The sequence below is a fragment of the Schistocerca cancellata genome, chromosome 2 (genome assembly GCF_023864275.1).
Source record: "Schistocerca cancellata isolate TAMUIC-IGC-003103 chromosome 2, iqSchCanc2.1, whole genome shotgun sequence".
Classification (NCBI taxonomy): Eukaryota; Metazoa; Arthropoda; class Insecta; order Orthoptera; family Acrididae; genus Schistocerca; species Schistocerca cancellata.
The window spans coordinates 811633294-811651146 of record NC_064627.1 but is presented as its reverse complement, the minus strand read 5'-3'; the positions used below and the strand labels follow the sequence as shown (position 1 = coordinate 811651146).

The 17853-nt window shown below is 45.3% G+C and overlaps 1 long non-coding RNA gene across 1 annotated transcript in view; it reads right to left on the bottom strand.

Moving 5' to 3' along the window:
- Positions 1-17853, bottom strand: part of LOC126162688 (uncharacterized) — a 91307-nt gene that overhangs the window by 60396 nt on the left and 13058 nt on the right. Inside the window, exon 2 of the long non-coding RNA XR_007535098.1 lies at positions 11070-11239. This is a non-coding gene — a long non-coding RNA (uncharacterized LOC126162688). The remainder of the gene's footprint in view (positions 1-11069; positions 11240-17853) is intronic.

Here is a 17853-nt window from a genome sequence, read left to right as displayed (position 1 = left end):
AGTATCAATGGCATATTTACCAAGGGTTTTGGCTTTCCATAGATTTGTTACTTGTTGGAAACTTGATATTTCCACCAACAGTGTCCCAGTTTGTAACTGCTTATCTGATTTTAAAGTACCTGAAATACCCTTTAAACCCTTTTGTATGGAAAAGGTGATACTTTTTCAAAACTTCCGTCTTTCCTTCTAACGAATAAAAACGTACTCTAGCCAGCAGCATGCATTCTGTTTCCAAACCCACTAGAATTCCTCAATGCCCCTGAGCGCGGGAGACTGGCTACTCGAGCCCTCTTATTTGATTGCGTGTTAATACCTACTAGTTCAAAATGGTTCAAATGGCTCTGAGCACTATGGGACTTAACATCTATGGTCATCAGTCCCCTAGAACTTAGAACTACTTAAACCTAACTAACCTAAGGACAGCACACAACACCCAGCCATCACGAGGCAGAGAAAATCCCTGACCCCGCCGGGAATCGAACCCGGGAACCCGGGCGTGGAAGCGAGAACGCTACCGCACGACCACGAGATGCGGGCTATACCTACTAGTGACCCTCCCATTCCGCTGAGAGGGGGAAGAGAAAACTTTGAAGAGTCATCTCGGTCCCAGGAGCAGTTATGGAAATAAAAGTGCACCTATACAGAGCCCTGCGTGCCTCGGTAAGCCTTATACAACTGAAGTGTGGCACGTTCCCCATAGGTTGCCCGCTAACGACTGTTCCACTTCAATAACCATGCATCTCATCAACCTTGAGACTGAAGTGCTTTTTATAGAGGTTTTTACCATCCTCGAGATCTGGGCGGTCAAGCCAGGACACCCATTCCTTGTGACATATAATGTTCCATTGAAGCGCCTGATAGTAGTCTCTGAAGCATGGCCAGTACTTACGATGACAGGGGACTGGAGGCGCTTATCAGCCCCCAGCTCAGGAACCCCACGGTCGCCAAGCCTGTATCCAGCCAACGAATGCTAAACCCCTGAGAGCCCACTGTAGTTGTAATTGACGATGTTGTTGGTCAACATGTGAACACGTAGGGGTGGCCTGCTGCAGAGCTCCATGTTCAACATAGTACGATGAATGGTGTGTTCTGAAACACTTGTGCGTTCACCAGCGTTGTGCCATTTCAGCAGAGATGCTACAGACCACCGTCTGTCCTACTTTACAGAGCAGACAAGCTTCGGAACCCCACGCTCTGTGAAAAGTCGTGGACGTTCAACCATTTAGCGGCTCGTGGTAGTTTCACTGTCCTTCTACCTCTTTCCGTAGATGCTCACGACAGTAGCACGTGAACATTCGACCAGCTTCACCGTTTTCGTGATACTCGTTCACACGCTCTACGTAATAATAATCCGCCCTTTGTCAAAGACATCTTAATGGATTTGCGCATTTGCAGCCTGTATCTTCGCCAGGATGATCCGCGTCCGTGTCTGCTCTGCTTACATAGTTTTATTACCGCAACGCCACCGGGCGGAGGAGGAGGAGATTAGTGTTTAACGTCCCGTCGACAACGAGGTCATTAGAGACGGAGCGCAAGCTCGGGTGAGGGAAGGATGGGGAAGGAAATCGGCCGTGCCCTTTCAAAGGAACCATCCCGGCATTTGCCTGAAGCGATTTAGGGAAACCACGCCACCGGGCGGCATCCAACGTGGCGGTGGGCAGTGGTCACAGTGTTTTGGCTGATCGGTGTATTAGAGCCGATATGTAAGCTGGGGATCAGTGTGGCATTCGCGTCTTTCTGAAATGCATGTGTTGTTGCAGGCGACGGAAGGTAGCGCCTTCACCGGGAACCAGAGTCGAAAGCGTCGACGACGCAGTGGTGTCATCCATCGTCTCGCGTCCCAAAACGTTCAAAAGCCAGCAACCTGCCGGGAAGTTGATGTTCACCTTGTTCTTTGATTACTGTGACAAGGGGTACTGCTGCTTCACTACAACGCATGTCCCCATATCGCAAACGTCGTAATGCAGAAGTTATTCCACCTCCAGTGGGAGACCCCGCCTATATTGCTGATCTCTCCCTAAGCGATTATCACACCTACGATACCCTAAAAAAGGCCTTGAAGGGTCAACGATCGCTGTCGGACAAAGATGTGCGCCAGGCAGTTACGGACTTCTTCACGCAGCAGGACACGATGTTTTACCAAATGGGTATCTTCGACTGTTGCGTCGGTGAACTGATTGCCTCAATACCCACGGCGATTTTTAGTATTGGCGTTCCGATTCTAGACTATACAGCTTTCGAACGGAAACTTTTTGATCGCCTCGTATAGTAAACATACAAAACTTTCTTATATGCTGTGATATATGTGTGGCGATAGATTTTTTCAATGGAATAACGTAATGATTTTAAGGGCTATTGATAATCAATATGGCTTTGTAACAATACAAGTGAAGAAATGACACGTTTATTTTTACACAGACCATGACCTTTTTATAAGCTATTGACTTGACATGTCATGAATTATTTATTTAATAACAGGTTGTTTCAGGATTCTGTTGCAATCGCAACTGCACTAGTACCTAGAGAGGTGAAGTTGTGTAAACCCTTCTGTGTTTTGGTAAAAGGAATTAATTTCAACATGACAACAAAAGAAAGAAAAATAAGTCCGTTGAAAATAAATCGTTCCTTCTGCTGAAATTTCAGCGTAATCCTTTAACCCACTGTGTTTTTAATAATGAACGGTTGACGTTTCGAATAATTGGTCGTATTGACATGACCTATCAATACGATCATCGCAAACTGTTTGGCTGTAACTCAGAAGTTCTGCGAGATAGCTTTTTGTGTAACGGCTTCAGTTTTACAACCACACCTCTCCTATTGCCATTTCTCGTCCGCAAGGAAACCGTCACCACCAGTCCGGTTGTCCCCTCCTGTACCACGCCGTCTGTGCAGCTGGTGGCCAAATAGTTTTGCACGCACTCTACGAATGTCAAGACACCTCCCATCCCATCGCCGCGGCTAGGAGTAAACGTTGTAGCCTTCTACAAAGACGATACTACGGAGAATGCTTCCTTGAGTGCAGACGAATAAAAAAAGTAAAATAGCCTATGACATCAAGGCTGTGCAAAGGAACAACATCACTTACAAATTAGTCATTTTGTATCCTGCAATCATTATCGATGAAGTAACCGAAAAAGAAGAAGGAAAGCTAGTCCGTCAGGGAGTCATTAGAAATGGAGTATTAGCTCATCTGGTATGGATTCTGTAATCTCACCTACATAGATTTTTTGCCCGTATTTAAATACTGAAGTTTTTCGAGTCAATAAAAATTTTATAGCAGAGTTTATAGATTAAACACTCTTTGCATCTCGTAATTTTTGTTGTCGGTTGTCGAGGATTACCTCTGGTGGTACTCGTAAAGGCGATACGCTGCAGATGTTTCTTCTTAGGCTAGGCGCAAATTGAGACGCGTATAGCACGTGTGACGTGACACGACACTACAGCGCGACACGCACGTGCCGCACGGGTCGCGCGGGTGCAGCGCATATTGCGACGCGTACACCATACTTCGCACGCGCCGACGCTCTGCGCTGACAGAACCGAAGCGCGCGCAACCTGTTATCTTTCTCAAACGATTTTACAGAAACTATTCACTGAAAATATATGATTTTTGCCTTACTTGTAGCTTCGTGGCGAAGTGCCCATCATCTCGCTAATGACCATTCTTATTCTGATGTACACATTTAAGTAAGACACTACGCAAAACTCAAAAAGTTTGCAACGAAAATTAGGGGTCGCTATGATTTTGCGTTTGGTGCGTATTACACCATATGTTGCTGCGTATGAAATTTAGCTAACATGCTGAATATTTGTTTAGACTTGGGAGGAGGTCTCTGTTTTTGCCTCCGATCTCGAGAAAATGGATGCCACGTAGCGCGCTCCGATCTCACGCCCGCGAGAATGAAATACTGGTAACATTTCTCACATCTCCTAAACCGCTCGAGACATCGAAACAAAAGTTTAGCGAATGGTACCACACAAGGAGGAGAGTGTTTTGCCAATTCTTGAACACACGGAACTTTCTTATCTATGGCGATATATGAGTACTTACACTTCCCTTTATATATATTTCACTCCAGTGACTGTAATTTTTGAAGAGCTATCGACAGCTAGCAAAACAAGAGCTTCCTCATATGAAAATAAACATGAAATTTCTTCTTTTATGTTACTGCAAACCGACACTATGAGGTTTTTCGTAAGCTACTGAGCTCTGTGATTGCCAATAACTTGTTTAATGGGGCACTCCGTTTCGGAATTCTGTCTCAATAGCTGCTGTGAGATGAGTTTGGCAAATTACACTGTGAGAAAAAAAGTACAATTAAACCAGTCACCAAGATAAATTTGGCCGTTACTCACAAACGGTGATGCTTCTTCGAATGAGAAAAGGTTAACAACTCACACAAATACAGATTGGCAATTCTGTTGGAATTTTGGTGGGGGTTACAGGGGTAACCCATCGTATTTTTAACACTGAGCGACTGGAATGGAAACTTACCAAAGGATTTTATTCCTTCTCTTGATCTGAGCAGTATTAAAATAATGACGAGCGTTCCTTCAGGCGGAATGATGGGCACATGCCAGATACTGGTTACTCACCTACGGCTTGCCAAACTGACAATGTGTGATCGCGAATAAAATAGTTGTTATTGAGAAAAATAAACAACTGATCTGTCGTACAACACAATGGTCAGTGTATTGTGAGTAGCGGAGGATAATGCGCGCGACAGGAATGCACAAGCTAGCCATGTGTACCCTGTGAGTTGGAGTTCGAAAAACATTGTCATGAAAGTAGATCCGCAGTACATTTCAACAAATTAAATATATCTAATCATAAAACTCTTTTAGGATATTCCTACTTTCGTAATAATACCGACCATTTTCTTCATTTGTGTAGCCTGTTGTATAATTAGTTTATTAATGCTGATAATGTGCATGCAACAATTGAAATGTTTTTTTCATAACGGCGAACCAATTAAAACATTGTTATTTGTGAGTGCTTTTCGACTGTTTCTAGCTTGCAGTGGAAATATGTTGTTCACATGCATGTAGTACAGTGTGTCGTATTACATTATTACATCCATATCAGAGTAATCACAGTGAGACTTCTACACTTCAGATCTTGGACGCTTTTTACCAGGAGCACAAAGGGATCACAGCTGTGGAGATTACCCCTTTCTAAATGTTTGTAACAGATCGTACATATACGCCAGCATACTAGGCAGCGAGAAGATAACCTTGTTTTACTTTGCTGCCTTGATTCTTAATCACATGATTTTATAATATTCCTTGCTTCCTTATTCACTACCCTCTGTTCCTTCTTGCGATCTGAAAACATCGCGGAGGCATATGATACGCTTCCAGAGGCCAATGGCTCAACAGTTACTGAAGTGTGCATTTTTCTTGACAGAAGAAAAGCAAAACAAAACTATACAGATATAAATAATAGAAAAGTATAATGTAATAACGAAGAGAGCTGGAGCGCTTAAATGGCGAAAAACGAAACACTACCCAAAGGCAATAAAATTTAGTACACAGTAAGGCAAAATTTATCGTATGGGCAATAGTACCACTGCTCATATGCGCCGTTCCGATGTGAGCATATGGCCGGTTCCGCTCCCCGCCTCAAATTTCCCACGGTGCTAGCGAGGTACGCGCGACGCGCGGCGCGAGAAACTGTGCCACAACCACAACGCCGCGCGACCTGGCGCAGGTGCGTGTCGCATCCCAGTCGCGTTGCGTCGCTTTTTGCGCGGCACCATTTGAACCTGTGAAGTTACAAAAACGCGCGCTGCGCTGCATCGCGCCACACGCGCTATACGCGTCTCAATTTGCTCCTAGCCTTTTTCATGTTGCGCAGTCGCAATAAAGCACCTGCAGTTAGTTCACAAGGGACACTGCTTACAAAACACTCATGCGACACCATCCTCTAATTTTGGTCAAGTGTGTGGAATCCATACCGAATAGAACTAACACGGGTTGGTGAACGTATGCAGAGAAGGCCAGCACGAATGGTCATTGGTTTGTTTGGGCCGTAATAACCTAAACAGTCAGACGTTTAAAAATAGACTTAATTATCCCATGCAAACCTAGTTACACAGTTTCAGGAAACAGTATTGAGAAATAGATTCGCATTCTGCGACTATGCACTGACGTCAGCTGTTTGTGACACACGCAAATTTGAAATGAACCCGGGTATCCTGCTTATCGTGAGTGGTCGCCTCAACAACTTTGACTATCCGAGCAGCCTCCAGGGCCGAACCTCTACCATGTATGTCACGTAAAACCCTTGCGATCGCAAAATTCGTGATTCCCGCTCATCATTTTGGTCCGTCGAGACATGGAGATATCAATGATGGTTACAGTGCCTCAATGGGGGAAATTTAGTTGTGTAATATTTATCTCCCTATGCAGGAATCATGAAATGTGTGGGCTTAAGGGTTCTGGCTACGAGACGTAAAGATGTTTAGATCTGTCCTGTAGGCGTGCTCAAATAGTTGAAGAGGTCGAGGCGACCGCTCGTGATTAGCGGGAAATAAGGTTTCGAGTCCGCTCTGACAGCTGACGTCAGTGCACAGTCGCAGAATGAGAATCTGATGTTTACCACAGCTGTCTAATGTTTACAACAGCTGCAATTGTCAGTGACAGTGTCTGTTCCTTCATACGTGGTTGCAGTTTGATGGGCGTTCTACTGTGAAGACACAGACACTGTATAAACACAGTCATTGCAACTATCAACGACGTAATCAATATTAAGAGGAATCTCAAGGGATATACTATACCGCCTATTGCTCCTGTAGGGAACAAGAAGACAAGATTATATTATTTTACGTTCTGTTGGACTCGCAGCAAAATGAAAATGAAAGCTCCAAAACTAGCTGCAATAAGTTAATATACACTCCTGGAAATTGAAATAAGAACACCGTGAATTCATTGTCCCAGAAGGGGAAACTTTATTGACACATTCCTGGGGTCAGATACATCACATGATCACACTGACAGAACCACAGGCACATAGACACAGGCAACAGAGCATGCACAATGTCGGCACTAGTATAGTGTATATCCACCTTTCGCAGCAATGCAGGCTGCTATTCTCCCATGGAGACGATCGTAGAGATGCTGGATGTAGTCCTGTGGAACGGCATGCGTGCCATTTCCACCTGGCGCCTCAGTTGGACCAGCGTTCGTGCTGGACGTGCAGACCGCGTGAGACGACGCTTCATCCAGTCCCAAACATGCTCAATGGGGGACAGATCCGGAGATCTTGCTGGCCAGGGTAGTTGACTTACACCTTCTAGAGCACGTTGGGTGGCACGGGATACATGCGGACGTGCATTGTCCTGTTGGAACAGCAAGTTCCCTTGCCGGTCTAGGAATGGTAGAACGATGGGTTCGATGACGGTTTGGTTGTACCGTGCACTATTCAGTGTCCCCTCGACGATCACCAGTGGTGTACGGCCAGTGTAGGAGATCGCTCCCCAAACCATGATGCCGGGTGTTGGCCCTGTGTGCCTCGGTCGTATGCAGTCCTGATTGTGGCGCTCACCTGCACGGCGCCAAACACGCATACGACCATCATTGGCACCAAGGCAGAAGCGACTCTCATCGCTGAAGACGACACGTCTCCATTCGTCCCTCCATTCACGCCTGTCGCGACACCACTGGAGGCGGGCTGCACGATGTTGGGGCGTGAGCGGAAGACGGCCTAACGGTGTGCGGGACCGTAGCCCAGCTTCATGGAGACGGTTGCGAATGGTCCTCGCCGATACCCCAGGAGCAACAGTGTCCCTAATTTGCTGGGAAGTGGCGGTGCGGTCCCCTACGGCACTGCGTAGGATCCTACGGTCTTGGCGTGCATCCGTGCGTCGCTGCGGTCCGGTCCCAGGTCGACGGGCACGTGCACCTTCCGCCGACCACTGGCGACAACATCGATGTACTGTGGAGACCTCACGCCCCACGTGTTGAGCAATTCGGCGGTACGTCCACCCGGCCTCCCGCATGCCCACTATACGCCCTCGCTCAAAGTCCGTCAACTGCACATACGGTTCACGTCCACGCTGTCGCGGCATGCTACCAGTGTTAAAGACTGCGACGGAGCTCCGTATGTCACGGCAAACTGGCTGACACTGACGGCGGCGGTGCACAAATGCTGCGCAGCTAGCGCCATTCGACGGCCAACACCGCGGTTCCTGGTGTGTCCGCTGTGCCGTGCGTGTGATCATTGCTAGTACAGCCCTCTCGCAGTGTCCGGAGCAAGTATGGTGGGTCTGACACACCGGTGTCAATGTGTTCTTTTTTCCATTTCCAGGAGTGTAGTTAATTATCTTGCACGACTGGCTTGTTTCGGCTTAATTGCCTTTATCAAATGAACGGGAAAAATAACATTGGTAAGAGTAGACTAGACTCCTCCCGAACGGGCCATGAAGGCCCAGCGGTACCGACCGGCCGCCGTGTCACCTCAGCCCATAGGCGTCACTGGATGCGGATATGGAGGGGCATGTGGTCAACACACCGCTCTCCCGGCCGTATGTTAGTTTCTGAGAGAGGAGCCGCTACTTCTCAATCAAGTAGCTCCTCAGTTTACCTCACAAGGGCTGAGTGCACCCCACTTGCCAACAGCGCTCGGCAGACCGGATGGTCACCCATCCAAGTGCTAGCCCAGCCCGAGACAGCGCTTAACTTCTGTGATCTGACGGGAACCGGTGTTACCACTGCGGAAAGGGCGTTGGCATTGATTAGAGTAACCGTACGTAAATCGCGGGTGTGTTATGTTTACATTTGCACTGGCACTTACGTCTAGTTGGAAGTGACGACCATATTGCATCTATAGTAAATTTTTTCTTTCATGTCATGATAAGTATACTATTTTTTGTAGTTATAAAACGTTAAAAATACGTTTTGACAAATATTTTGACAATTCAGTATTTTGACAGCTCTTTACTGCGGTTCTGTATGTTTACAAAACAAAAAAGAGACGATTTACGCATGGCTAATTTCACCAATGTTATTTTTGAAGTTGGCTTGATAATGGTTATGAAGCTGAAACAGGCCTTATTGCAGCTAGGTTTGTAGCTTTCATTTTCATTATGTCTTATTAAGATTAGGTGAATTACTATGCGCACAGAGGTCATTCTTCTCGCGCTCAATGCATGAATGGAACGGGATGAAACTCTAATACCTGATACTCTGCAAAATACTCTCTGCCATGGAGTTCACGATCGTCTGCAGAGTGTGGATATAGGCTTAGATGCAGATATGACAGCCCTGGCAAGATATTCTGAAGTGAGGTAACTGGACGAGTGCTATAGCACTGACTTTTCATCGGATCAGCGGCATCGTAAGCAAGATATAACTTACATGGAGAACTATGTCACGTTTAATATTTATGGCTTTGCAGCATCATACTCGGGTACAACAAGCTCTTTTTAGAGCAGTTGAGAAGGCAACAGTGGCAAGATAACGTAATGTGGTGTGAGGTACCAAAACAGATGGTTGTTCTGTACCGGTATCGTGAGAAAGATTGCTTGAATTGTGGTCCTTCTCTGCGATTGGCTGCTGCGTTCGGAAGTTGCGAACCAGAATGGTAATCTTCTGTTATTAATAGTAGACGTACTAAAAAGCGTATTTACTTGTATTTCAAATTAAAGCATCTCTCAATAGCATGCTATGATTCCATTACTTCACAAGTATTAATAGGCAGTAGAATAATAAACAACTGCTTAACGAAAAGGCAGGCGAAGCACTTCGGTGATCTTCGGATTGCGCCTAACTTGGATGGCGGGCGAAGTGGTCCGGCTGTTAGATCATAGCTGGTTCGGCAGTCTCTGAGGACGGATATATTGTCCGCGGCGGTATCAGTTAAGATTTAATTTGCAGTGTCTAGTCTGTGAATAGAGCCGATTAGGTAACCTCGGAGGATAGACATGTTTTCTGCCGCAGTCGGTGTTAAGACTTTATTAGAAAACTCTTGTTATTTGGACATATACTTGAGAACAGTACCATACTAATTAAGGAAATGCGTAGTTCATTATTTTTTGAAGAATGGAAATTATTTGTGACTGAAGTGGAATGTAATTGTGCAATTTCTCGTGTTCTGCCAAGGGAAAGCGAGTGGCATCCCATGTAAACAAACTAATTGGAAATTTAATTATTACATAATATCAATTCATCGCTAAGAGTTACAGCCTCAAAATAACAGATTCACGATCTACTTGCTGTTTTCTGCGCTGGGGACAACGACTATAGAAGACTGCAGGTTGGTGAACGCTCAATAGAACTTACGCATTCCACTCAGGGCTGTGGAAGCAAATAGGCACCTCGCGTGTACTGTAATCTTAGTAGTACATATGAGATCAGTGACACATCATCTGTGACAACACAGAGGAGGTATGAAGGAGGGAAATTTTAGAGGGAAGGGGTTTATCATCCGCATATATATATATCAGTCTCTCTCTCTTTTTCAACTTGCAGTAACATGAGCAAGCTGTTTCACGTGGGCACCTGCAGATCGGAGCTGAATAGGTAATTTAAGAAAGAACAGAACACGGTATGAAACTTCCTGGCAGATTAAAACTGTGTGCCGGACCGAGACTCGAACTCGGGGCGTTTGGCTTTTGCGGGCAAGTGCCCTACCAACTGAGCTACCCAAGCACCACTCACGCCCCGTCCTCACAGCTTTACTACCGCCAGTACCTCGTCTCCTACCTTCCAAACTTTACAGAAGCTCTCCTGCGAACCATGCAGGACAAGCACTCCTGAAAGAAAGGATTTGCGGAGACATGGCTTAGCCACAGCCTAGGGGATGTTTATAGATTGAGATTTTCACTCTACAGCGGATTGTGCGCTGATATGAAACTTCCTGGCAGATTAAAACTGTGTGACGGACCGAGACTTGAGAGCACTTGCCCGCGAAAGGCAAAGGTCCCGAGTTCGAGTCTCGGTCCGGCACACAGTTTTAATCTGCCAGGTAGTTTCATATCAGCGCACACTCCGCTGCAGAATGAAAATCTCATTCTGAGAACACGGTATGTCACACATAACAGATATTGATGGCAGTAGCACGCGGTTACCTGTGGTGTCGAAGCGCAGTTTCAGTCACTGGTTCGCTATCCGGAAGTGCAGAGGCAGTCCCCGGCGACGCACTGCCCCACCTGGTAGCCCGGCTGGCCGAACAAGTTGCAGTAGCAATCGCACGCCCAGTTGCCCAGCCAGCAGATGTTGTAAGTCGTTTTTATGCCCCCTGAAACGGCAACAGTACTTGTTTCAGTGTCCGTGGCCGTCCCTCGTAGCGAAGCTATCACCTGTTATGGCGGTGTCAAACAATCTCCAGCTAATTGTGTTCTTCAGTGCTGTGCATAAGAATATACATGGTGTATCAAAAAGAATCATCCAGTTTTAATAAATCATAACTGTTTTGTTATTTGAGATATGTAAGGGAAGGACCAGTGTTGGATAGAGTAAACTCTCGAGTGTTACATGGCTCCCGCTAGGTAGCAGCAGTGTGCGCCCGCTTTAGTTATAGTAAAAACGGTGTCGGGACAACAAAAAGCGTTTTGTGTCCTACGTTTTGCGCAGTGCGAGTCAGTAATAATTGTTCAGCGTGACATTCGTCCTAGGTGTGGTGTGGATCCTCCTACAGCACAGAGCATTAGAAAATGGCGTGAACAGTTCCCAGAAACAGGTTGTTTGTGTAAAGGCAAATCGCCGGGCCGTCCTTCAGTGTCTGACAAAGACGTCGAACGCATCCGTCATAGTATAACAAGGAGTCGGCAGAAATACGGTCGCCGTGCAGCTCGACAGCTCAACATGTCCCCGATGTCCGTCTGGCGTGTGTTGCGTCGATGAGATCATACAAAATTCAGCTACTGCAAGCTCTTTGTGAAGTGACAAACAACAACATGTGGAGTACTTTTTCGTTCTTGACAAGATCGAGTATGACAGTTTTCTTCCACACTTAGTGTTTAATGACGAGGCAACATTCCATTTAAATGGAAAGGTGAAGCGTGATAATGTGAGAATATGGGGTATGGAACAGCTACATGAAGTTGTACAACATGAGAGGGACTCTTCAAAATTTAATGTGTTTTTGGCATTTTCACAGGAAAAGATGTATGGCTCATTTTTCTTTGCCGAGAACACTGTTACAGGAAGCACATATCTCGATATGCTTGAGAACTTTCTTTTCCCACAGTTGGAGACGGATTCGAACGACTTCATTTACCAACAGGATGGGGCACCGCCACACTGGCATCTGGAAGTGTGGAAATTTTTAAATCAAAGGATTACTGAACGATGGACCGGTCACACTGGACCAAATAATTCAGCCTTACATTACTGACCTCAAAGGTCACCTGACTTGACTGTATGTGATTATTTCTTGCAGAGGTTCATAAAAGACTCTGTTTATGTGTCTCCGCCACCAACAAAAATGAATGAACTGAGACATCACATAACAGCAGCTGCGGAAGCTGTAACTCAAGACATGCTCGCTGCAGTGTGGGAACAATTTGAATGCCACAATAACATACGCCCTGTGTCTCAAGAAGGGTATATCGAACACCCATGACAATGTATGAAAAAAACCTTTTTGAGTTTTTCATTCATCAAAAAACAAAATTCATTGTATATGTTTATTAGTTTCGGAAATATAGACATGCCAAATCGGATGATTCTTTTTGAAACACCCTGCATTTTAAATACTACGTCACCATCAGCGTTAATGTAATTTTTATGTAGTTTAGTACTTAGATAAACATTCTTTTGATCTACTCTAAATTCACAGACAACGAGCAGTACTACACTAAGATGACAAAAGTCATGGGACAGCGATATGCACATATGCAGATGGCGTTAGTATCTCCTACACAAGGTATAAAAGGGCAGCACATTGGCAAAGCTATCATTTGTATTCAGGTGATTCACATGAAAAGGTTTCCGACGTGATTATGAGAGCACGACGGAAATTAACTGTCTCTGAACGTTGAATGGTAGTTGGAGCTAGATGCATGGGACATCCTACTTCAGATATCGTTAGGGAATTCAATATTTTGAGATGCATAGTGTCAAGAGTATGCCAAGAATACGAAATTTCTGGTATTACCTCTCACCATGGACATCTCTGTGGCCGACAGCCTTCACTTAACAACCGAGAGCACCAGCATTTGCGTAGAGTTGTCAGTGCTAACGGACAAGTAGCATTGCCTGAATTAACCATACAAATCAAAGTGGGACATACGACAAACGTATCCATTAGGACAATGCGACGAAATTAGGCGTTAATGGGCTATGGCAGCAGACAATTAGCCCGCGGGCCTTTGCTTACAGCACAACATAGCTTGCAGTGCCTCTCCAGGGCTTGTGACCATTTAGGTTGGATCCTAGACGACTGGAAAACTGTTGCCTTGTCAGACGAGTCCTGATTCCAGTTTGATGGTAGGGTTCAACTGTGGCGCAGACTCCATGAGGCCATGACTCGCGTTGTCAATAACGCACTGTGCAAGCCTGTGGTGGCTCCATAATGGTGTGTGTTGTGTTTGCATGGAATGGATTGGGTGGGTCTACTGACCAGCTGGATCACAAATTGACAAAATTGTTCTGGAGACCATTTGCTGCATTTCATGGATTTCTTGTTCCCAAACAATGATGGAATTGTCACGAGCCGCAGTTTTTCCTAGTTGGTTCGGATAGCATTCTGGTCAATTTGACCGAGTGACATGGCCACCCAGATTGCCTGATATGAAACCCATCCAACATTAATGTGACATAATTTAGAGGTCAGTTCATGCACAAAATCCTGTACCGGCAACACTTTCGCAATTGCGGAGGGCTATAGAGGCAGCATGGCTCAGTATATCAGTAGGAACTTCCAAAGACCTGTTTAGACAAAGCCGTGTCGAGTTGCCACACTATGCTGGGCAAAAGGAAGTCCGACGCGATATTAGGAGGTATCTCATGTTTTATGTCACCTCAGTGTATTCTCTAAGTCGTTAGTAAGGCTGTAGCCGGCCGAAGTGGCCGTGCGGTTAAAGGCGCTGCAGTCTGGAACCGCAAGACCGCTACGGTCGCAGGTTCGAATCCTGCCTCGGGCATGGATGTTTGTGATGTCCTTAGGTTAGTTAGGTTTAAGTAGTTCTAAGTTCTAGGGGACTAATGACCTCAGCAGTTGAGTCCCATAGTGCTCAGAGCCATTTGAATAAGGCTGTATCCTGCTCCGTAAGGCGTCAGTCAAATAACACACACTGAATTCCTGAAACAATTCTTATGAAACTGATATGTCACACAAGATAGTTACGTGCAAATGTAGGAATTTTATTGGTAGGCAAATCGAATAAACAAGACGACATTTTGTGAATATAACCCACTAACACTCACACTAGTAATTGCATGCAAGTGATTTCCCAGACCTGAGCTATGAGTGCCGGCCGGTGTGGCCGTGCGGTTAAATGCGCTTCAGTCTGGAACCGCAAGACCGCTACGGTCGCAGGTTCGAATCCTGCCTCGGGCATGGATGTGTGTGATGTCCTTAGGTTAGTTAGGTTTAATTAGTTCTAAGTTCTAGGCGACTGATGACCTCAGAAGTTAAGTCGCATAGTGCTCAGAGCCATTTGAGCCTGAGCTATGAGTCGCAGATCAGAGGAAAGGAGAATTTTATGACGGCAACGCTCGTCCCATGTTCGGTCGAAACCTTCAGGGCAGCCACTGTGCAGGCCGCCGGCAAAAGCCGCCCTTGTCCCTGATTTTAACAACGAGCCTTTCGAAAGCCCTTCTGCAGGAATACAGCTGGAGATGGGAGATAGGCGTCCGGAGAAACCCCACTTAAAACATTGGTGACTCACTGTGGCCACCTGTGTTAAAACCCGCGTGGAAAAAAGCTGTGCCGTGCGGGATTAGCCGAGCGGTCTAGGGCGCTGGAGTCATGGACTGTGCGGCTGGTCCCGGCGGAGGTTCGAGTCCTCCCTCGGGCATGGGTGTGTGTGTTTGTCCTTAGGATGATTTAGGTTAAGTAGTGATCGGAATGGACAGTGTCTTGAAAGGAGGATACAAGATGAAAATCAACAAAAGCAAAACGAGGCTATTGGAATGTAGTCGAATTAAGTCGGGTGATGCTGAGGGAATTAGATTAGGAAATGAGACACTTAAAGTAGTAAAGGAGTTTTGCTATTTGGGGAGCAAAATAACTGATGATGATAGAAGTAGAGAGGATATAAAATGTAGACTGGCAATGGCAAGGAAAGCGTTTCTGAAGAAGAGAGATTTGTTAACATTGAGTATAGATTTAAGTGTCAGGAAGTCGTTTCTGAAAGTACTTGTATGGAGTGTAGCCATGTATGGAAGTGAAACGTGGACGATAAATAGTTTGGACAAGAAGAGAATAGAAGCTTTCGAAATGTGGTGCTACAGAAGAATGCTGAAGATTAGATGGGTAGATCACATAACTAATGAGGAGGCACTGAATAGAATTGGGGAGAAGAGGAGTTTGTGGCACAACTTGACAAGAAGAAGGGACCGGTTGGTAGGACATGTTCTGAGGCATCAAGGGATCACAAATTTAGCATTGGAGGGCAGCGTGGAGAGTAAAAATCGTAGAGGGAGACCAAGAGATGAATACACTAAGCAGATGCAGAAGGATGTAGGTTGCAGTAAGTACTTGGAGATGAAGCTTGCAAAGGATAGAGTAGCATGGAGAGCTGCATCAAATCAGTCTCAGGACTGAAGACAACAACAACAACAGTGTGTAAGCTTAGGGACTGATGACCTTAGCAGTTAAGTCCCATAGGATTTCACACACATTTGGACATTTGATTTTGGAAAAAGCTGTTTGTCTCAGTATTAGGTAGCAGAAGTTAGTCTCTGTCCTACGAAAGAAACGACGCTTTTGACAGGCTACAGAAACTCCAGTGCATGGAATTACAACAAGTATGAACGCTCTCATTGTCCAGAAAGTAAGAAAAAGCGAAACCGCCAGCTTTGATATAGACAAAATGCAGACAGCAAAATTTGCTCTTCTCTTGCAGCAAATCATAGAGTGAGCGAGACTACTAGCGCTGCGTTGAGACGATTGTGAGAATAATTATGTCAACACAGGCTCATCTTAACTCTTAAGGAGTTAAACTGCAAAGTCTCCTAGTATGGAGAATTGCACCGACCACTGACAGTTAACGCTTGCGAGAAATTTGAGATCAAAGATGTACACGCTATTCCACCTAAATGACGTGTACCATGCTAATAAACATAGTAGGCTATAACTTGGAGTCTAGGCTTCACCTAATGCGTAGGAAATGTATCACACGGTGTTTAACAGCCGAGAGAGTCTTAGAATGGATTCTCAGGTTCACAGTTCATGCCGACAGCAGCCACTGCCGCCGACGACGAAAGGTAAACATGCGCGCTCATGCAGAACGTGATATTCAACCGACACTCAGAACTGTGGTCGTCACCTATTTTTTTCGTACATTCAACCATGACCTGTAGTTAAACATATTCACGATTGTCGGGCTTAATTGAAAGGAAAACACACAATATATCCAATATAACAGAAAGGACTGATCAGCCACTGCACAGTGCTTTATACTCTGAAGTTACTGAACTGTTTTAATTGTGCAATTATATTTGCAGTGATATTTACATACCCTATACAGACCCCATTCATTTTTGGGTACTTTCATTGCACATTTTAGTTTAATTAATATCTCTGGCCCCAATTGTATTTAATTTTTTTGTATTCTATCGACCCCCAACATGGTCATCAACCATCTTACTACTGAAGAACCTTAGAATACTTCCTGGCAGATTAAAACTGCATGCCGGACCGGGACTCAAACTCAGGACCTTTACCTTTCATGGACAAGTGCTCTACCAACTGAGCTACCCAAGCACGACTCACGACCCATCCTCACAATTTTACTTTCCTCAGTAACTCGTCTCCTATCTTCCAAACTTCACAGAAGTTCTTCTGCGAAACTTGCAGGACTAGGACTGCTGTAAGAAAGGATATTGCAGAGACATGGCTTGGCCACAGCCTGGGGCATGTTTCCAGAATGAAATTTTCACTATGCAGTGGAGTATGCGCTGATTTGAAAGGCAAAGGTCTCGAGTTCGAGTCTCGGTCCGGCACACAGTTTTAATCTGCCAGGGGATTTCAAATCAGCGTACACTCCGTTGCAGAGCGAAAATTTCATTCTGGAACCTTAGAATAGTTCGGAATTTCGCTTCACAGTTGAGAACACCCAATATCAATATTTTACCATCTTGTACACATTATAATTATGATTACTATGTCATGAGGTCATACTTAGAGTAAAAATAACCTTAATAACGAGAATCTAAGTTTTTCATTCTTGCTAACATATAGTTATACCTGAACCCATACACTCATTTCTGTTAGCGATGACGTTTCCTTTGCAGGGAGCGTAGTGGAACCGACACTCATTGTGTGATTACATCACTCTCCGTACTGCTACACTCTTCTGAACTCTGCATGGTGAGCTGGTGTCTTCCTACCTTGCAGGCCGTAGTTTCAGCATACATTCCTAAAACACCCACAGAGCGTCCTTGCCCAGCTGTGTTAACAAGGTAGATCAGAACCAGTCTCACACATGTTAGAACTCCTGATGTAAGCACCTGATCTTCTTCATCAGAAACTCGACACAAAATTATGTTCTCCATCACCTAGCTAAGCTCGCCACTAGGTTTCACAGTGGTTATGATCTGGTAATCTACACTTGGGTTTTCTCGTAGCATTTGCCCTAAACCCCTCGCATGACTGATACATAGCAGCAGGGCTCTTTTCTTCCTATGTGACTTTTCTACTTAATTAGTCTTGAATGTTGTTCTTATGGGTGTGCTGCTTTCTAC